Here is an 18,679-nt window from a genome sequence, read left to right on the forward strand (position 1 = left end):
TCTGGCACTGCAGGATCTGAGTCCATGGTGGCGTAGTGTGTTACTTATGGTAGATCTTGTTACATTGGTCCCAGCTCTCTGCAGTTCATTCACTAGGTCCCCCCGCGTGGTTCTGGGATTTTTGCTCACCGTTCTTGTGATCATTCTCACCCCACGGGGTGGGATTTTGCGTGGAGCCCCAGATCGAGGGAGATTATCAGTGGTCTTGTATGTCTTCCATTTTCTAATTATTGCTCCCACTGTTGATTTCTTCACTCCAAGCTGGTTGGCTATTGCAGATTCAGTCTTCCCAGCCTGGTGCAGGGCTACAATTTTGTTTCTGGTGTCCTTTGACAGCTCTTTGGTCTTCACCATAGTGGAGTTTGGAGTCAGACTGTTTGAGGGTGTGCACAGGTGTCTTTTTATACTGATAACAAGTTTAAACAGGTGCCATTACTACAGGTAATGAGTGGAGGAAAGAGGAGACTCTTAAAGAAGAAGTTACAGGTCTGTGAGAGCCAGAAATCTTGATTGTTTGTTTCTGACCAAATACTTATTTTCCACCATAATATGCAAATAAAATGTTAAAAAAACAGACAATGTGATTTTCTGGATTTTTTTTTCTCAGTTTGTCTCCCATAGTTGAGGTCTACCTATGATGTAAATTACAGACGCCTCTCATCTTTTTAAGTGGTGGAACTTGCACTATTGCTGACTGACTAAATACTTTTTTGCCCCACTGTATATGATATTTCTTAACTCACATATGTCACACCATGCACCATGCAGTGGGAGGAAAAAAAAAACATAATGTTACAGAAAAACATGTAGTACACACATTTTTAGGTTATTAGATATATTATTTATTTTTAAGTGTTAAATATATATATATATATCATGCAGTTAATATAGCTTCCTGTGTGAATAAGACATAAATTCATGAAACAGGTATTTTTTGTTCAATCCTCGCTCTGAAAGTAAAATTCTAAGGGAAAATGAAAGATAAAGGTTAATTTCATATTTATTTCAAAACAAAATAATTTAGATATCTTATACATATGTATATATTTAATAAATGTATTTAATTGTAATTCTAAATATTTTTTACTGGAGTAAATTTTAATTATTTCACTATATATATAAAAATGCAGTTAATATAATCTCTACTTATACAAATATGCTACAGTATTTACTGTATATTATATTAATATATGTAACTGCAGAATTATATTGAAATAGAATAATTACATTAATAAATAATACATTGTATAACTCATCATATAATATAATTAATTTTTAGCCAATTCCTATCCCAAAATTTGGCTGTTTGTCAATAATCTGCTGAAATGCTAAATTTAGTAAGGTCAGTTTTAACCCTATGGACTCTTTGAAGAGCTGCTGTGATAATGGAGTGTTCAGCTGAGCTCCCCCTGGGATACTCACCTGCTTCTGTCTGTCAGTCTCCGCCATCTTTAGAGACAGATCTGAGCCTTCAGATTTTAAATCTTTCAGAGAAATTTCTGTAATAGACTCCTGAATCTTTTCATAGGGTTTGTAGCAAATATGTAATTTTCTTCGTACTTCATAGATGTGATTTTGCATAATTTTAGCAAGATTTTTCTAGATTTAGTTTGGAGTTTTTGGGACTCTGAGTCGTCTTCTATTTTTAAGGGCAATGGTACATCTGTCCCTCGTAGATCATCTTTGTCAGTTTCTCCTACGCTTCCTCCATCTTGTTTTTCATCTTGTGACACATCAATGTCACCTTGGGCACACACACACACGTGTGTCACATCTTCCTCACTCTTCTCATTACAGTCAATCTTGGGAACATCATTAGTTTCCTTAGAAATTCTTTCTACACTGTCTTTTTTGGACTTCTCTGTCACAAACTCGTTAAATACATAAACCATATGTAAGATATTTTTCAGTTGTTCTCTTTCTTTTTTCCTAAACATTAGCTTAGAATCTAAATTCAAATTCGAATTCGCTATTCTGCATTCTGCAAATAAATTAGACCAAAATATTTCTAAGCTAGATCCGTACAAACTTACAAATTCTATCTGACTTGATTTAGCATATGAATTAATCAAATCCATTTGTCTTACCTTGAAATCTCAGCTTGTAGTTCCTTTGCTTTTACAACGCTGGGCTCCGGACTTCAGCACGGCTATTTTCAGCACATCTATCTTCAGCACTACCAGTGCTTGCTGTCAATCCGTCTGACACCTGTTAAAGTCTTCGTAATTCGTAGGTTCTTGTGAGATCTTTGTGACTTGAAGTGGAATTCCTGAATACTTGCACAATCTAGCAGAACTCTTCTGTCTTCCCCCGTGTGCAAGAAGAAGGAAATTCACGCAAAAATAGCACAAAAAATCAAAACTGGCTGGCTAGGCCAAATGTTAAAAATCGTTATTGCGCAAAAATATCTAATCAAGACTTAACCAGGTGCGTTATTCTTAAAAGAAAAATGTCATGATTTTCTGAAGAAAGTATAGTGGTTTATTGACTAGTCCACAGAAAAACCAAATTGCAGAAAACATAAAAGGTAGATGAAACAATTACAAACAGAGTGTCCATGTGTAGATATCAGCGCTTTTCTTGTTACTCATCTTTAAAAGGTAGAATGGTAGAAGTCATCTGTCTGTGTGAAGTCTGAAGTCATCATAGCATGGAGTAGCTAACAGCTGTTGTTCCTCGTGTCTTGTCCCATGTCCATGGAGAATGATGGTGAAGGAAGGGAGGTGACCGTCCCACGTGACAAAAAGCCCCCACCCCCTCCTAAGAGACGTTTATATATGTTCAACACTGATCACGTGTCTTCTGTATATGGAGTTAACTTATACTCTGAGCTACATACACAGAAATAGCTTTTGATAGTGTCAGCAAGAAACCATGTGCTCGGTACAGAATAAAAATAAGAATAATTAATATTTAACAAATATTAATTCCCTACATTTTTTATTTATATTGTATTTTACATATATCTTTTTGAATAAGTTCAATGCTGATTTGGATTTATATTGAATAAGTTTTTTCTGGTATTTAGACCGTGTAATGTTGACATATTTCTCCATACACAGTTTTACACGTGAACCTCTAAATGATCAGACGCTCCTTGATTCTCTCATTTACCTAAGTGATGAGTGTAATGAACCAATCAGATGCTTGCTTTGTTTGCTTTGTTAATATTAATGAGTGAATTTTTGAACCAACCAATCAGATGCTTCCTTTTTCTGCCATTTGTGACATGACAGTTGGAATGTGTCGGTTGGTGCCAGTGAGGAGTTTCTTGTTATACCTGACCCCAGCCCTGGTACCGTGCAGATATGGGATGTAATTAGGGTCCGATGGGCCCCGGTGCAAGAATTGGCCCTTCAGGTATATATGTTCCTCATCTTAGCCCCATCTTGCTACATATATATATATTTATATATATATATATATATATATATATATATATACCCTTCATCCTGCCATATAAGTCCCTCAGCCCGGTATATATGTATCTATCTAGCTCTCTATATGTATATATTGTATACATTACTATATTACGTGAATATTGTTTTATGTATTTATGGTAATGATTATAGATTTTGATTTTAGGTTTTGTTAACTAGAGATCTCTTTTCTCTGCATTTACTAATGTAATAGGTATTGTGATATTCTGAGGCCTGCTGGCTCAGCACACGGTAGATGAACACCCTTTGTGCCAGTGATCATTATATTTTGTGTTGTATTGATTGCATTGTAAAACCAAATAAAAATTACTTAAAAAAACAGTCATACCTAATAATCCTAATTGTACGGCAACTATTGATATGTTGTATGATTGATTGTGTTTTTGTCATAAAAAAAAAGTTACAAATGTTTTATTTTAAGAAAACCAAATAAAAAATAATTGAAAATAAAATAAAAATGAGTCAGTGGGTCCAACTCTTTGGGGAACGAGCGAACAGTATAAGTCTATGAACATCACTGGGGAAAAAAAGTAGCAAAATTTTTAAAAATAAAATACATAGAGTGGTGAGTATTCATAAGAGCAGAGGTCGCACTACATAGTTTACAGCAGGTTAAGAATATTCTTTTTTAGCAATTTTGAGGAGTATTTTTATACTAGGAGGAGTAAGTAATTTGCATAAAGTCACATTTATAGTAAACACGTTTACAGAATGTTTAGACCTCCCTGCATATAAAGAGATACATGTTTCCAAGCATGAAATGGGTTTTCCACTCTCCAGAAAGTCCTCTGTATTGGGCAGTGCTGTGTATAAATAATAGAATCAGGTGCTCCCCTCACCTTCCCCGGGTCCAGCGCTGGCTCTCCTCTGCCCAGGTCTCTGTGTATTGGCTGTAGTTGTGACCTCACTGCTGCTGCCAATATAAAGAGCCCATAGCAGCAGCCGGAGCTGGACTCAGGGAAGGTGACGACCATCTCATTTTAACCCCTTCATGACCCCAGCTTTATTCGGTTTTGCGTTTTCGTTTTTCGCTCCCCTCCTTCCCAGAGCCATAAATTTTTTATTTTTCTGTCAATATGGCCATGCAAGGGCTTATTTTTTGTGAGACAAGTTGTACTTTTGAAAGGCATCATTGGTTTTAGCATGTCGTGTACTTGAAAATGGGAAAAAAATTCCAAGTGCGGTGAAATTGCAAAAAACGTGCAATCCCACACTTGTTTTTTGTTTGGCTTTTTTGTTAGGTTCACTAAATGCTAAAACTGACCTGCTCTTTTGATTCTCCAGGTCATTACGAGTTCATAGACACCAAACATGTCTAGGTTATTTTTTATTTAAGTGGTAAAAAAAAAAATTCCAAACTTTGCTAAAAAAAAAAAAAGCGCTATTTTCCGATGCCCATAGCGTCTCCATTTTCCATGATCTGGGGTCGGGTGAGGGTTTGTTTTTTGTGTGCTGAGCTGACATTTTTAATGATACCATTTTGGTGCAGATACGTTCTTTTGATCACCCGTTATTGCATTTTAATGCAATGTTGCAGCAACAAAAAAAACGTAATTTTGGTGTTTCAAATTTTTTTTCTCGCTACGCCATTTAGTGATCAGGTTAATCCTTTTTTATTGGTAGATCGGGCGATTCTGAACGCGGTGATACTAAATATTTTTTTCATATTTTTAAAAACATTTTGTTTTTTATTTTTGCCATGCTTCAGTAGCCTCAGGCATAGCCTGATCGGCTCTGCTACATAGGAGCGATGCTCAGATCGCCCCTATGTAGCTGAATTACCGATCCCTCACTGACCCGCCCCCTAGTTTGCATAATGAATACCTAACATACTGAATAAAAAAAAGAAAAAACGCTTCTGCAGACAGGTGTCGGCCGTGGTACCTGTGCTACAGTATAATCGCATGGTTGCTGTGCACTTAATCCCTTTTGCAGATTTACTTGAGCGACCACCAAGATGGCATGCGCAATAGTAGCTGTTGGTGATCTCCGAGAGCTGCTACTGTGCAGGCGACGCCATCTTGGTGGAGGACATTTTTTCTCCTCCAGCAAGATGGCGCCGCTGGCGCCTGCACAACAGCCGCTATTGGATCTCTATACAGACCGAAAGCTGCTACTGCGCTGGCACAGCGAGCACCATTCTAAAAATGACTTTTTTTCCCTTGCTCAAGTAAATCTGCAAAAGGGATTAAGTAAACAGTAACCGTGCGATTATGCAGCAGGGTTTTTTTTTCTTCAGTATGTTAGGTATTCATTATGCAAACTAGGGGGCGGGGCAGTGAGGGAGCAGTAACCTGTCAGCAGTCTGCATTATGAATATCTAATGACCACATACCCCAACCCCACCTTAGGGCACGAGAATCTTATTACTGCAACTACAAACCGAAAATAAAGATTAAAGGGAACCTGTCACCCCCCCCCAGGCGTTTTTAACTAAAAGAGCCATCTTGTGCAGCACTAATGCTGCATTCTCTCAAGGTGGCTCTTTTAGTTCGGGTCCCTGCCAACGCTGAAATAATCGTTTTTAGAATTTGCCCCTCATACCTGCAGTTTGTCAGGGGGGCATGTCTTTTCCCCCTGACATAAACGCCTCCCAGCCGTCACTCAGGGCCTCCGTGCGCCGGGCCCCGCTTCCATTTCCTTCCTGAACGTCCCCGGCGCCTGTGCTGTAAGTTTCTGTTCTGGCATGCACAGTTTGCGCTGCCCTTCGACTCACATCACATTCACATGACGGGAACTTACAGCGTAGGTGCCGGGGACGTTCAGGAACGAAATGGAGGTGGCGTCCGGCGCACAGAGGCCTGAGTGACGGCTGGGAGGCGTTTGTGTCAGGGGGGAAGAATTAAGATTAGTGGTCACATAACCACACATACATACTGAGAATACAGGGGAATTGTGACCCCATGCGTATCACACACTGTACTGGTCAGCAGTCTGCAGTCACATTGAGTGACTGCAGACTTTCCTTCTGAGACCAAGCAACAACCTCATCAAGGTAACAAAGGGTTTATTATTAGTGATGAGCGAATATACTCGTTACTTGAGATTCCCTGAGTTTTCATCACCGCAGCTGAATGATTTACATCTATTAGCCAGCATAAGTACATGTGGGGGTTGCCAGGCATGTAATCAAGCTGGCTAAGAGATGTAAATCATTCAGCTGAGGTGAGGAAAACTTAATCTCTGAGCACTAAAAAATACTCGGGCTCGGGAAATCTCGAGTAACAAGTATATTCGCTCATCACTATTGATGACTATTTATTATGAGATTATTACATTTAGTGCTGATTACGCCAGGACTACTGTGTGGGTGTTGGGGTGAGCAGCCGGGGGATTGCTATGAAATTATTAAATCACATCTGCTCTGCATGTAATAACCTCATAATAAATCTACCCCCCAACCCAGCCGTATAATACACCACCATAGCAGTATACAGTATAATGCAGGCCCATAGAAGTATAATGCACCCCCATATTACTATAATGCAGCCCCAGTCGTATAATGCACCCCCATAGTAGAATAATGCACCACCATAGTCATTTATAGTATAATGCACCCCCAAAGCCGTATAATGCACCTCAATAGAAGTATAATGTACCCCAAAGTCATATATAGTATAATACACCTCCATATGAGTATAATGTACCCCATAGTCATATATAGTATAATGCACCCCATAACAGTATAATGCACCCCCATAGCAGTATAATGCACCCCATAGCAGTAAACAGTATAATGCAGCCTCATAGTAGTATAATGCACCCCTATTGTTGTATAATGCACCACCATAGCAGTATAATGCACCCCATAGTCATATATACTATAATGCACCCCCATAGGACTATAATGTGGCTGCATAGCAGTATAATGCACCCCAATAGCAGTAAAATGCACCCCCATAGCAGTAAAATGCACCCGCATAGTATAAGGAATCCCCATAGCAGGACAATGCACCCCATAGTAATATGCTGCACCCTCACAGGAGTATAACGCTCCCCCAAAGCAGTATAATCCCATAGCCATTTATAGCATAATGCACCTCCATAAGACTATAATGCACCCCAATATGAGTAAAATGCACCCCATAGTCAGGTATAGTATAATGCACCCCCATAGCAGTATAATGCACCCCATAATCATATGCAGTATAATGCACCGCTATAGCAGTATATAGTATAATGCACCCCCATAGCAGTATAATGCACCCCTATAGCAGTATAATGCACCCCCATTGTAATATATACTTTAAAGTACCCCCATAGGAGTATAATGTGGCTCCATAGCAGTGTAGTGCACCCCTTAGCAGTATAATGCACCCCCATAGTAGTATAATGTACTCCTTATATCAGAAAAAGCACTAGGCCTAGATATATGGCACTTCCAATATCAATACAACCAAAGAAGAACATATAAGGAAGTTACACGCCCAATATAAAAATCCAAACAAATTTTATTAATATATTATAACATTAACATACATATAAATATAATTATAAAAAGGAACACAGACAAAGACACTGCCAACACGGGCATGTACCAAGAATAAGCACCATACAATATAAACAGATGTTCAGTATACGTAGAAAATAGCCACTATCATAAATAAATTCACCATTGATATATCCAATAGAGGTGACATAGATCAACTTGCATAAATAAATGCTACTAGACTATACCAACACATTTAAATAAAAATATACGAGCAAAGAATGCTTCATAAAATTTTGGTACCTGGTAGCTACCTGCCGCACAAGCCTGACCTTACCATCAGAGACTCCAGTGAACACCAAGGTAGCTACTTAGTCACACCCCTTCCAGGGTAGTCTGGTTTGTTTCACAGTGGAGCCACACCCCCTCGCTCATGCCAACAAGAAAGGGTGTTAGCGTAACACCCCATAGTAGTATAATGCACCCTCATTGTAGTATAATGTACCTTATAGCAGTATATTGTACCCCATAGTCGTATACTGCACCCCATAGTCATATACAGTCATGGCCAAAAGTATTCACACCCCTGCAATTCTGTCAGATAATACTCATTTTCTTCCTGAAAATGATTGCAAACACAAATTCTTTGGTATTATTATCTTCATTTAATTTGTCTTAAATGAAAATACAGAAAAGAGAATGAAGCAAAAAGCAAAATATTGATCATTTCACACAAAACTCCAAAAATGGGCTAGACAAAATTATTGGCACCCTCAGCCTAATACTTGGTTGCACAACCTTTAGCCAAAATAACTGCGACCAACCGCTTCCAGTAACCATCAATGAGTTTCTTACAATGCTCTGCTGGAATTTTAGACCATTCTTCTTTGGCAAACTGCTCCAGGTCCCTGATATTTGAAGGGTGCCTTCTCCAAACTGCCATTTTTAGATCTCTCCACAGGTGTTCTATGGGATTCAGGTCTGGACTCATTGCTGGCCACCTTAGAAGTCTCCAGTGCTTTCTCTCAAACCATTTTCTAGTGCTTTTTGAAGTGTGTTTTGGGTTATTGCCCTGCTGGAAGACCCATGACGTCTGAGGGAGACCCAGCTTTCTCACACTGGACCCTACATTATGCTGCAAAATTTGTTGGTAGTCTTCAGACTTCATAATGCCATGCACACGGTCAAGCAGTTCAATGCCAGAGGCAACAAAGCAACCCCAAAACATCAGGGAACCTCTGCCATGTTTGACTGTAGGGACCGTGTTCTTTTCTTTGAATGCCTCTTTTTTTTCTCCTGTAAACTCTATGTTGATGCCTTTTTATTATTATTATTATTATTATTATTATTTATTTATATAGCACCATTGATTCCATGGTGCTGTACATGAGAAGGGGTTACATACAAGTTACAAATATCACATACAGTAAGCATTTGCTCAACAGGAAAAAAAAGGCATTTAAACTGGGTGACAAAGAGGAAATTAAAATGATACAGCATGAATTGAAGCATAAAATAAAGGAGGCCCAGGAAGCCTTCAGAATTTAACTTGAAAAGAAACTGTCCCACAATAATACCAGAGAGGTTTGGGCAGGAATGAAATTACTGACTGGGCTTAAGCTGAGGCTTGAAAATGATCCAGGAACAATGGACAAGGCTAATGAGATGAATGAGTATTTCAATAGATTTAGCAGTACATGTGTAATGCAAACTGATAGTGGATGGGAACTGGGTGCAAATTCTGCAACATCGATATTGAAGGATGAGCAGACCTATTTTAGAGTATCCGAAAATGATGTGAGGAGGCAGTTTAAGTCACTTAACATTGGTGTTATGGCTGGCAATCAGGCAACACAGCGTGCAGTAATCAGCGCACATACAGAGATCTGGCAATAACCAAAAACAATAGGACGAGCTCTGAGACGTGGAATCTCTGTAGACTGCAGTACCTGATCTATCCTCACACAACTATAAGCAGCAGTGGATTGCGCCTAACAACTACCTATGCAACTCGGCACTGCCTGAGGAGCTGACTAGCCTGAAGATAGAAATACAAGCCTGACTTACCTCAGAGAAATACCCCAAAGGAATAGGCAGCCCCCCACATATAATGACTGTTAGCAAGATGAAAAGACAAACATAGGAATGAAATAGATTCAGCAAAGTGAGGCCCGATATTCTAGACAGAGCGAGGATAGCAAAGAGAACTATGCAGTCTACAAAAAACCCTAAAACGAAAACCACGCAAAGGGGCAAAAAGACCCACCGTGCCGAACTAACAGCACGGCGGTGCACCCCTCTGCTTCTCAGAGCTTCCAGCAAAAGACAATAGCAAGCTGGACAGAAAAAAACAGAAAACAAACTAGAAGCACTTATTTAGCAGAGCAGCAGGCCCAAGGAAAGATGCAGTAGCTCAGATCCAACACTGGAACATTGACAAGGAGCAAGGAAGACAGACTCAGGTGGAGCTAAATAGCAAGGCAGCCAACGAGCTCACCAAAACACCTGAGGGAGGAAGCCCAGAGACTGCAATACCACTTGTGACCACAGAAGTGAACTCAGCCACAGAATTCACAACAGTACCCCCCCCTTGAGGAGGGGTCACCGAACCCTCACCAGAACCCCCAGGCCGACCAGGATGAGCCACATGAAAGGCACGAACAAGATCTGGGGCATGGACATCAGAGGCAAAAACCCAGGAATTATCTTCCTGAGCATAACCCTTCCATTTGACCAGATACTGGAGTTTCCGTCTAGAGACACGAGAATCCAAAATCTTCTCCACAATATACTCCAATTCCCCCTCCACCAAAACAGGGGCAGGAGGCTCCACAGATGGAACCATAGGTGCCACGTATCTCCTCAACAACGACCTATGGAATACATTATGTATGGAAAAGGAGTCTGGGAGGGTCAGACGAAAAGACACCGGATTGAGAATCTCAGAAATCCTATACGGACCAATAAAACGAGGTTTAAATTTAGGAGAGGAAACCTTCATAGGAATATGACGAGAAGATAACCAAACCAAATCCCCAACACGAAGTCGGGGTCCCACACGGCGTCTGCGATTAGCGAAAAGCTGAGCCTTCTCCTGGGACAAGGTCAAATTGTCCACTACCTGAGTCCAGATCTGCTGCAACCTGTCCACCACAGAATCCACACCAGGACAGTCCGAAGACTCAACCTGTCCTGAAGAGAAACGAGGATGGAACCCAGAATTGCAGAAAAATGGAGAGACCAAGGTAGCCGAGCTGGCCCGATTATTAAGGGCGAACTCAGCCAACGGCAAAAATGACACCCAATCATCCTGGTCAGCGGAAACAAAACATCTCAGATATGTTTCCAAGGTCTGATTGGTTCGTTCGGTCTGGCCATTAGTCTGAGGATGGAAGGCCGAGGAGAAAGATAGGTCAATGCCCATCCTACCACAAAAGGCTCGCCAGAACCTCGAGACAAACTGGGAACCTCTGTCAGAAACAATATTCTCAGGAATGCCATGTAAACGAACCACATGCTGGAAGAACAAAGGCACCAAATCAGAGGAGGAAGGCAATTTAACCAAGGGCACCAGATGGACCATTTTAGAAAAGCGATCACAGACCACCCAAATGACCGACATTTTTTGAGAAACGGGAAGGTCAGAAATGAAATCCATCGAAATATGTGTCCAAGGCCTCTTCGGGACCGGCAAGGGCAAAAGCAACCCACTGGCACGTGAACAGCAGGGCTTAGCCCTAGCACAAATTCCACAGGACTGCACAAAAGCACGCACATCCCGTGACAGAGATGGCCACCAGAAGGATCTAGCAACCAACTCCCTGGTACCAAAGATTCCTGGATGACCGGCCAGCACCGAACAATGAAGTTCAGAGATAACTTTACTAGTCCACCTATCAGGGACGAACAGTTTCTCGGCCGGACAACGATCAGGTTTATTAGCCTGAAATTTCTGCAACACTCTCCGCAAATCAGGGGAGATGGCAGACACAATGACTCCTTCCTTGAGGATACTCGCCGGCTCAGATAACCCCGGAGAGTCGGGCACAAAACTCCTAGACAGAGCATCCGCCTTCACATTTTTAGAGCCCGGAAGGTATGAAATCACAAAATCAAAACGAGCAAAAAATAACGACCAACGGGCCTGTCTAGGATTCAAGCGCTTGGCAGACTCGAGATAAGTCAAGTTCTTATGATCAGTCAATACCACCACGCGATGCTTAGCACCCTCAAGCCAATGACGCCACTCCTCGAATGCCCACTTCATGGCCAGCAACTCTCGGTTGCCCACATCATAATTACGCTCAGCAGCAGAAAATTTCCTGGAAAAGAAAGCACATGGTTTGAACACTGAGCAACCAGAACCTCTCTGTGACAAAACCGCCCCTGCACCAATCTCAGAAGCATCAACCTCGACCTGGAACGGAAGAGAAACATCAGGTTGACACAACACAGGGGCACAGCAAAAACGACGCTTCAACTCCTGAAAAGCTTCCACGGCAGCAGAAGACCAATTAACCAAATCAGCACCCTTCTTGGTCAAATCGGTCAATGGTCTGGCAATGCTAGAAAAATTACAGATGAAGCGACGATAAAAATTAGCAAAGCCCAGGAATTTCTGCAGACTTTTTAGAGATGTCGGCTGAGTCCAATCCTGGATGGCCTGAACCTTAACCGGATCCATCTCGATAGTAGAAGGGGAAAAGATGAACCCCAAAAATGAAACTTTCTGCACACCGAAGAGACACTTTGATCCCTTCACGAACAAGGAATTAGCACGCAGTACCTGGAAAACCATTCTGACTTGCTTCACATGAGACTCCCAATCATCTGAGAAGATCAAAATGTCATCCAAGTAAACAATCAAGAAATTATCCAGATACTCACGGAAAATGTCATGCATAAAAGACTGAAAAACAGATGGAGCATTGGCAAGTCCGAACGGCATCACCAGATACTCAAAATGACCCTCGGGCGTATTAAATGCCGTTTTCCATTCATCTCCCTGCCTGATTCTCACCAGATTATACGCACCACGAAGATCAATCTTAGTAAACCAACTAGCCCCCTTAATCCGAGCAAACAAGTCAGAAATCAATGGCAAGGGATACTGAAACTTAACAGTGATCTTATTAAGAAGGCGGTAATCAATACACGGTCTTAGCGAACCATCCTTCTTGGCTACAAAAAAGAACCCTGCTCCCAATGGTGACGACGATGGGCGAATATGTCCCTTCTCCAGGGACTCCTTCACATAACTGCGCATAGCGGTGTGTTCAGGTACGGACAAATTAAATAAACGACCCTTAGGGAATTTACTACCAGGAATCAAATCGATAGCACAATCACAATTCCTATGCAGAGGTAGGGCATCAGACTTGGACTCTTCAAATACATCCTGAAAGTCCGACAAGAACTCTGGGATGTCAGAAGGAATGGATGACGAAATAGACAAAAATGGAACATCACCATGTACTCCCTGACAACCCCAGCTGGTTACCGACATAGAGTTCCAATCCAATACTGGATTATGGGTTTGTAGCCATGGCAACCCCAACACGACCACATCATGCAAATTATGCAGTACCAGAAAGCGAATAACTTCCTGATGTGCAGGAGCCATGCACATGGTCAGCTGGGCCCAGTACTGAGGCTTATTCTTGGCCAAAGGTGTAGCATCAATTCCTCTCAACGGAATAGGACACCGCAAAGGCTCCAAGAAAAATCCACAACGTTTAGCATAATCCAAATCCATCAGATTCAGGGCAGCGCCTGAATCCACAAACGCCATGACAGAATACGATGACAAAGAGCACATTAAGGTAATGGACAAAAGGAATTTGGACTGTACAGTACCAATAACGGCAGAGCTATCGAACCGCCTAGTGCGTTTAGGACAATTAGAAATAGCATGAGTAGAATCACCACAATAGAAACACAGTCTGTTCAGACGTCTGTGTTCTTGCCGTTCTACTTTAGTCATAGTCCTGTCGCACTGCATAGGCTCAGGTTTACTCTCAGGCAGTACCGCCAGATGGTGCACAGATTTACGCTCGCGCAAGCGACGACCGATCTGAATGGCCAAGGACATAGACTCATTCAAACCAGCAGGCATAGGAAATCCCACCATTACATCCTTAAGAGCTTCAGAGAGACCCTTTCTGAACAAAGCCGCTAGTGCAGATTCATTCCACAGAGTGAGTACTGACCATTTCCTAAATTTCTGACAATATACTTCTACATCATCCTGACCCTGGCATAAAGCCAGCAGATTTTTCGCAGCCTGATCCACTGAATTAGGCTCATCGTAAAGCAATCCGAGCGCCAGGAAAAATGCATCAACATTACTCAATGCAGAATCTCCTGGTGCAAGAGAAAACGCCCAGTCCTGTGGGTCGCCGCGCAAAAAAGAAATAATAATCAAAACCTGTTGAATAGGATTACCAGAAGAATGAGGTTTCAAGGCCAAAAATAGCTTACAATTATTTCTGAAGCTCAGGAACTTAGTTCTGTCACCAAAAAACAAATCAGGAATCGGAATTCTTGGTTCTAGCATCGATTTCTGATCAATAGTATCTTGAATCTTTTGTACATTTACAACGAGATTATCCATTGAGGAGCACAGAGCCTGAATATCCATGTCCACAGCTGTGTCCTGAAGCACTCTAATGTCTAGGGGAAAAAAAAGACTGAAGACAGAGCTAAGAAAAAAAAATGATGTCAGGATTTCTTTTTTCCCTCTATTGGGAATCATTGGTGTGGCTCCTTGTACTGTTATGGCTGGCAATCAGGCAACACAGCGTGCAGTAATCAGCGCACATACAGAGATCTGGCAATAACCAAAAACAATAGGACGAGCTCTGAGACGTGGAATCTCTGTAGACTGCAGTACCTGATCTATCCTCACACAACTATAAGCAGCAGTGGATTGCGCCTAACAACTACCTATGCAACTCGGCACTGCCTGAGGAGCTGACTAGCCTGAAGATAGAAATACAAGCCTGACTTACCTCAGAGAAATACCCCAAAGGAATAGGCAGCCCCCCACATATAATGACTGTTAGCAAGATGAAAAGACAAACATAGGAATGAAATAGATTCAGCAAAGTGAGGCCCGATATTCTAGACAGAGCGAGGATAGCAAAGAGAACTATGCAGTCTACAAAAAACCCTAAAACGAAAACCACGCAAAGGGGCAAAAAGACCCACCGTGCCGAACTAACAGCACGGCGGTGCACCCCTCTGCTTCTCAGAGCTTCCAGCAAAAGACAATAGCAAGCTGGACAGAAAAAAACAGAAAACAAACTAGAAGCACTTATTTAGCAGAGCAGCAGGCCCAAGGAAAGATGCAGTAGCTCAGATCCAACACTGGAACATTGACAAGGAGCAAGGAAGACAGACTCAGGTGGAGCTAAATAGCAAGGCAGCCAACGAGCTCACCAAAACACCTGAGGGAGGAAGCCCAGAGACTGCAATACCACTTGTGACCACAGAAGTGAACTCAGCCACAGAATTCACAACACATTGGTAAAGCTGCAAGACCTGATGGACTCAGCTCACGTGTCCTTAAAGTTTGTGCAGACCAGCTGTGTACTGTCTTTACGCGCCTATTTAATGGAAGTCTACAAACACAGAGGGTACCAGTGTTATGGAAAACTTCCTGTCTGGTGCCGGTACCCAAGACGACTTCTCTTGCAACCCTAAATGACTATCGTCCTGTAGCCTTAACATCTCACGCTATGAAGGCCTTGGAAAGATTAGTGCTTGCTCACTTAAGACCGAGGGTCAATGCTTTTATCGATCCCCTTCAGTTTGCTTACCGACATAGATTGGGGGTGGATGATGCTATCCTTTCTCTGTTACATAGGGTACATTCATTTCTGGAGATTGACGGAACCATGGTGCGAGCGATGTTCTTCGATTTCTCGAGTGCATTTAACTCCCTGCAGCCACTTTTACTACACAAAAAGATGACTGATATGAAGGTTGAGGAGGGGATGAGAAATTGGATAACTGACTACCTATCAGATCGGCCACAGTTTGTACAGATGGGAGCAGTGGTGTCAAGCAGATTATTGAGCAGTGTAGGTGCCCCCCAGGGAACGGTGCTTGCGCCCTTTCTATTCACACTGTATACTTCAGACTTTCAGTATAAATCTGAACTTTGCCACCTTCAAAAATTTTCGGATGACTCTGTGGTTGTGGGATGCATTAGGGGAGATCAGGGGGATGAGGAATATAGAAGGGTGGTGTCGAATTTCGTGGATTGGTGCAATGGTAACTATCTGCAACTAAATGTTAAGAAAACTAAGGAGTTGGTGGCCAACTATAGCAGGATAAAGATGGAATGCTTACCGATCACTATTGCTGGTCAGGAGGTAGAGCAGGTGGAGAGTTTCAAATATTTGGGGGTCCATTTGGATAGCAAACTGGACTGGAGATGCCACTCAGAGTTTGTCTACAAGAAGGGGATGAGCAGACTGTATTTCCTAAGGAAACTGAGGTCTTTTAGTGTGTGTAGCAAAATGTTAGAAATGTTCTACCAGTCTGTGGTGGCAAGTGCCATCTTTTTTGCAATCACGTGCTGGGGTAGTAGTGTGCGGGCCTCTGATGCTAATAAGCTGAATAAGATTATTAAGAAGGCAAGTTCTGCTGTGGGCTGCAAGCTAGACTCTTTTGGGGAGGTAGTGGAGAAAAGAACTCTGAGAAAGTGTATGACAATTATGAACAATAATGCACATCCATTATATGAGCTATTCATGAGACAGAAGAGCACCTTCAGTAACCGGCTTATACTCCTGAGGTGTAAGAAGGAAAAATATAGGAAATCGTTTGTGCCAACTGCCATGGGAATGTACAACAATAACATTAGGGTTAAACCACCAAGGTGAATGTCTACTTATTTCTCTACATTTCAGTTCACTTGTTGTGTATGTCCTATTCTAATGTATAATGTTCTTCTGTCAACAAACTGTCATGTCAACTATGTAATTCCTTTATGATTTTTATGTTTTAAGTCGTGCTGCTGTGATACCATAATTTCCCACGGGATCAATAAAGTGTATCGTATCGTATCGTATCGTAACAAACTAACAATGACGGACTGATACAGAGGGGCGAGGACCCTGCCCTTGCGGGCTTACATTCTACAGGATTATGGGGAAGGAGACAGTAGGTTGAGGGTTGCAGGAGCTCCGGTGTTGGTGAGGCGGTAGCTCCGGTGTTGGTGAGGCGGTAGCTCTGGTGTTGGTGAGGCGGTAGCTTCGATAGTGATGAGGCAGCAGCGGTGTCAGTGCAGGCTGTAGGCTTTCCTGAAGAGATGAGTTTTCAGGTTCCGTCTGAAGGATCCGACTGTGGTTGATAGTCGGACGTGTTGGGGCAGAGAGTTCCAGAGGATGGGGGATATTCGGGAGAAGTCTTGGAGGCGATTGGATGAGGAGCGAATAAGTGTGGAGGAGAGAAGGAGGTCTTGGGAGGACCGGAGATCACGTGAGGGAAGATATCGAGAGATTTGTTCAGAGATATATGGAGGAGACAGGTTGTGGATGGCTTTGTAGGTCAGTATTAGCAATTTGAACTGGATACGCTGAGGGAATGGGAGCCAGTGAAGAGATTTGCAGAGGGGGAAGCGGAGGAGTAGCGAGGAGAGAGATGGATTAGTCGGGCAGCAGAGTTAAGGATGGACTGGAGAGGTGCAAGGGTGTTAGCAGGGAGGCCACAGAAAAGGATGTTGCAGTAGTCAAGGCGGGAAATGATGAGGGCGTGCACAAGCATTTTAGTAGATTGGGGGTTGAGGAAAGGACGGATCCTGGAAATATTTTTGAGCTGGAGGCAACAGGAGGTGGAAAGAGCTTGGATGTGTGGTTTGAAGGACAGGGCAGAGTCGAAGGTTACTCCGAGGCAGCGGACTTCGGGTACAGGGGAAAGCATGATGTCATTGACTGCGATAGATAGGTCAGGTAAGGAAGATACCTTTGCCTTTGCCCAAAAAGCTCTACTTTTGTCTCATCTGACCAGAGAACATTGTACCAAAACGTTTTAGGCCTTTTCATGTAAGTTTTGGCAAACTCCAGTCTGGCTTTTTTATGTCTCGGGATAAGAAGTGGGGTCTTCCTGGGTCTCCTACCATACAGTCCCTTTTCATTCAGATGCCGACGGATAATACGGGTTGACACTGTTGTACCCTTGGACTGCAGGGCAGCTTGAACTTGTTTGGATGTTAGTCGAGGTTCTTTATCCAACATCCGCACAATCTTGCGTTGAAATCTCTTGTCAATTTTTCTTTTCCGTCCACATCTAGGGAGGTTAGCCACAGTGCCATGGGCTTTAAACTTCTTGATGACACTGCGCACGGTAGACACAGGAACATTCAGGTCTTTGGAGATGGACTTGTAGCCTTGAGATTGCTCGTGCTTCCTCACAATTTGGTTTCTCAAGTCCTCAGACAGTTCTTTGGTCTTCTTTCTTTTCTCCATGCTCAATGTGGTACACACAAGGACACAGGACAGAGGTTGAGTCAACTTTATTCCATGTCAACTGGCTGCAAGTGTGATTTAGTTATTGCCAACACCTGTTAGGTGCCATAGGTAAGATACAGGTGCTGTTAATTACACAAATTAGAGAAGCATCACAAGATTTTTCGAGCGGTGTCAATACTTTTGTCCACCCCCTTTTTTATGTTTGGTGTGGAATTATATCCAATTTGGCTTTAGGACAATTCTTTTTGTGTTTTTTCATTTAAGACAAATTAAATGAAGATAATAATAAAGAATTTGTGTTTGCAATCATTTTCAGGAAGAAACTGAGTATT

This window comes from Ranitomeya imitator, chromosome 7, assembly GCF_032444005.1.
Source record: "Ranitomeya imitator isolate aRanImi1 chromosome 7, aRanImi1.pri, whole genome shotgun sequence".
NCBI lineage: Eukaryota > Metazoa > Chordata > Amphibia > Anura > Dendrobatidae > Ranitomeya > Ranitomeya imitator.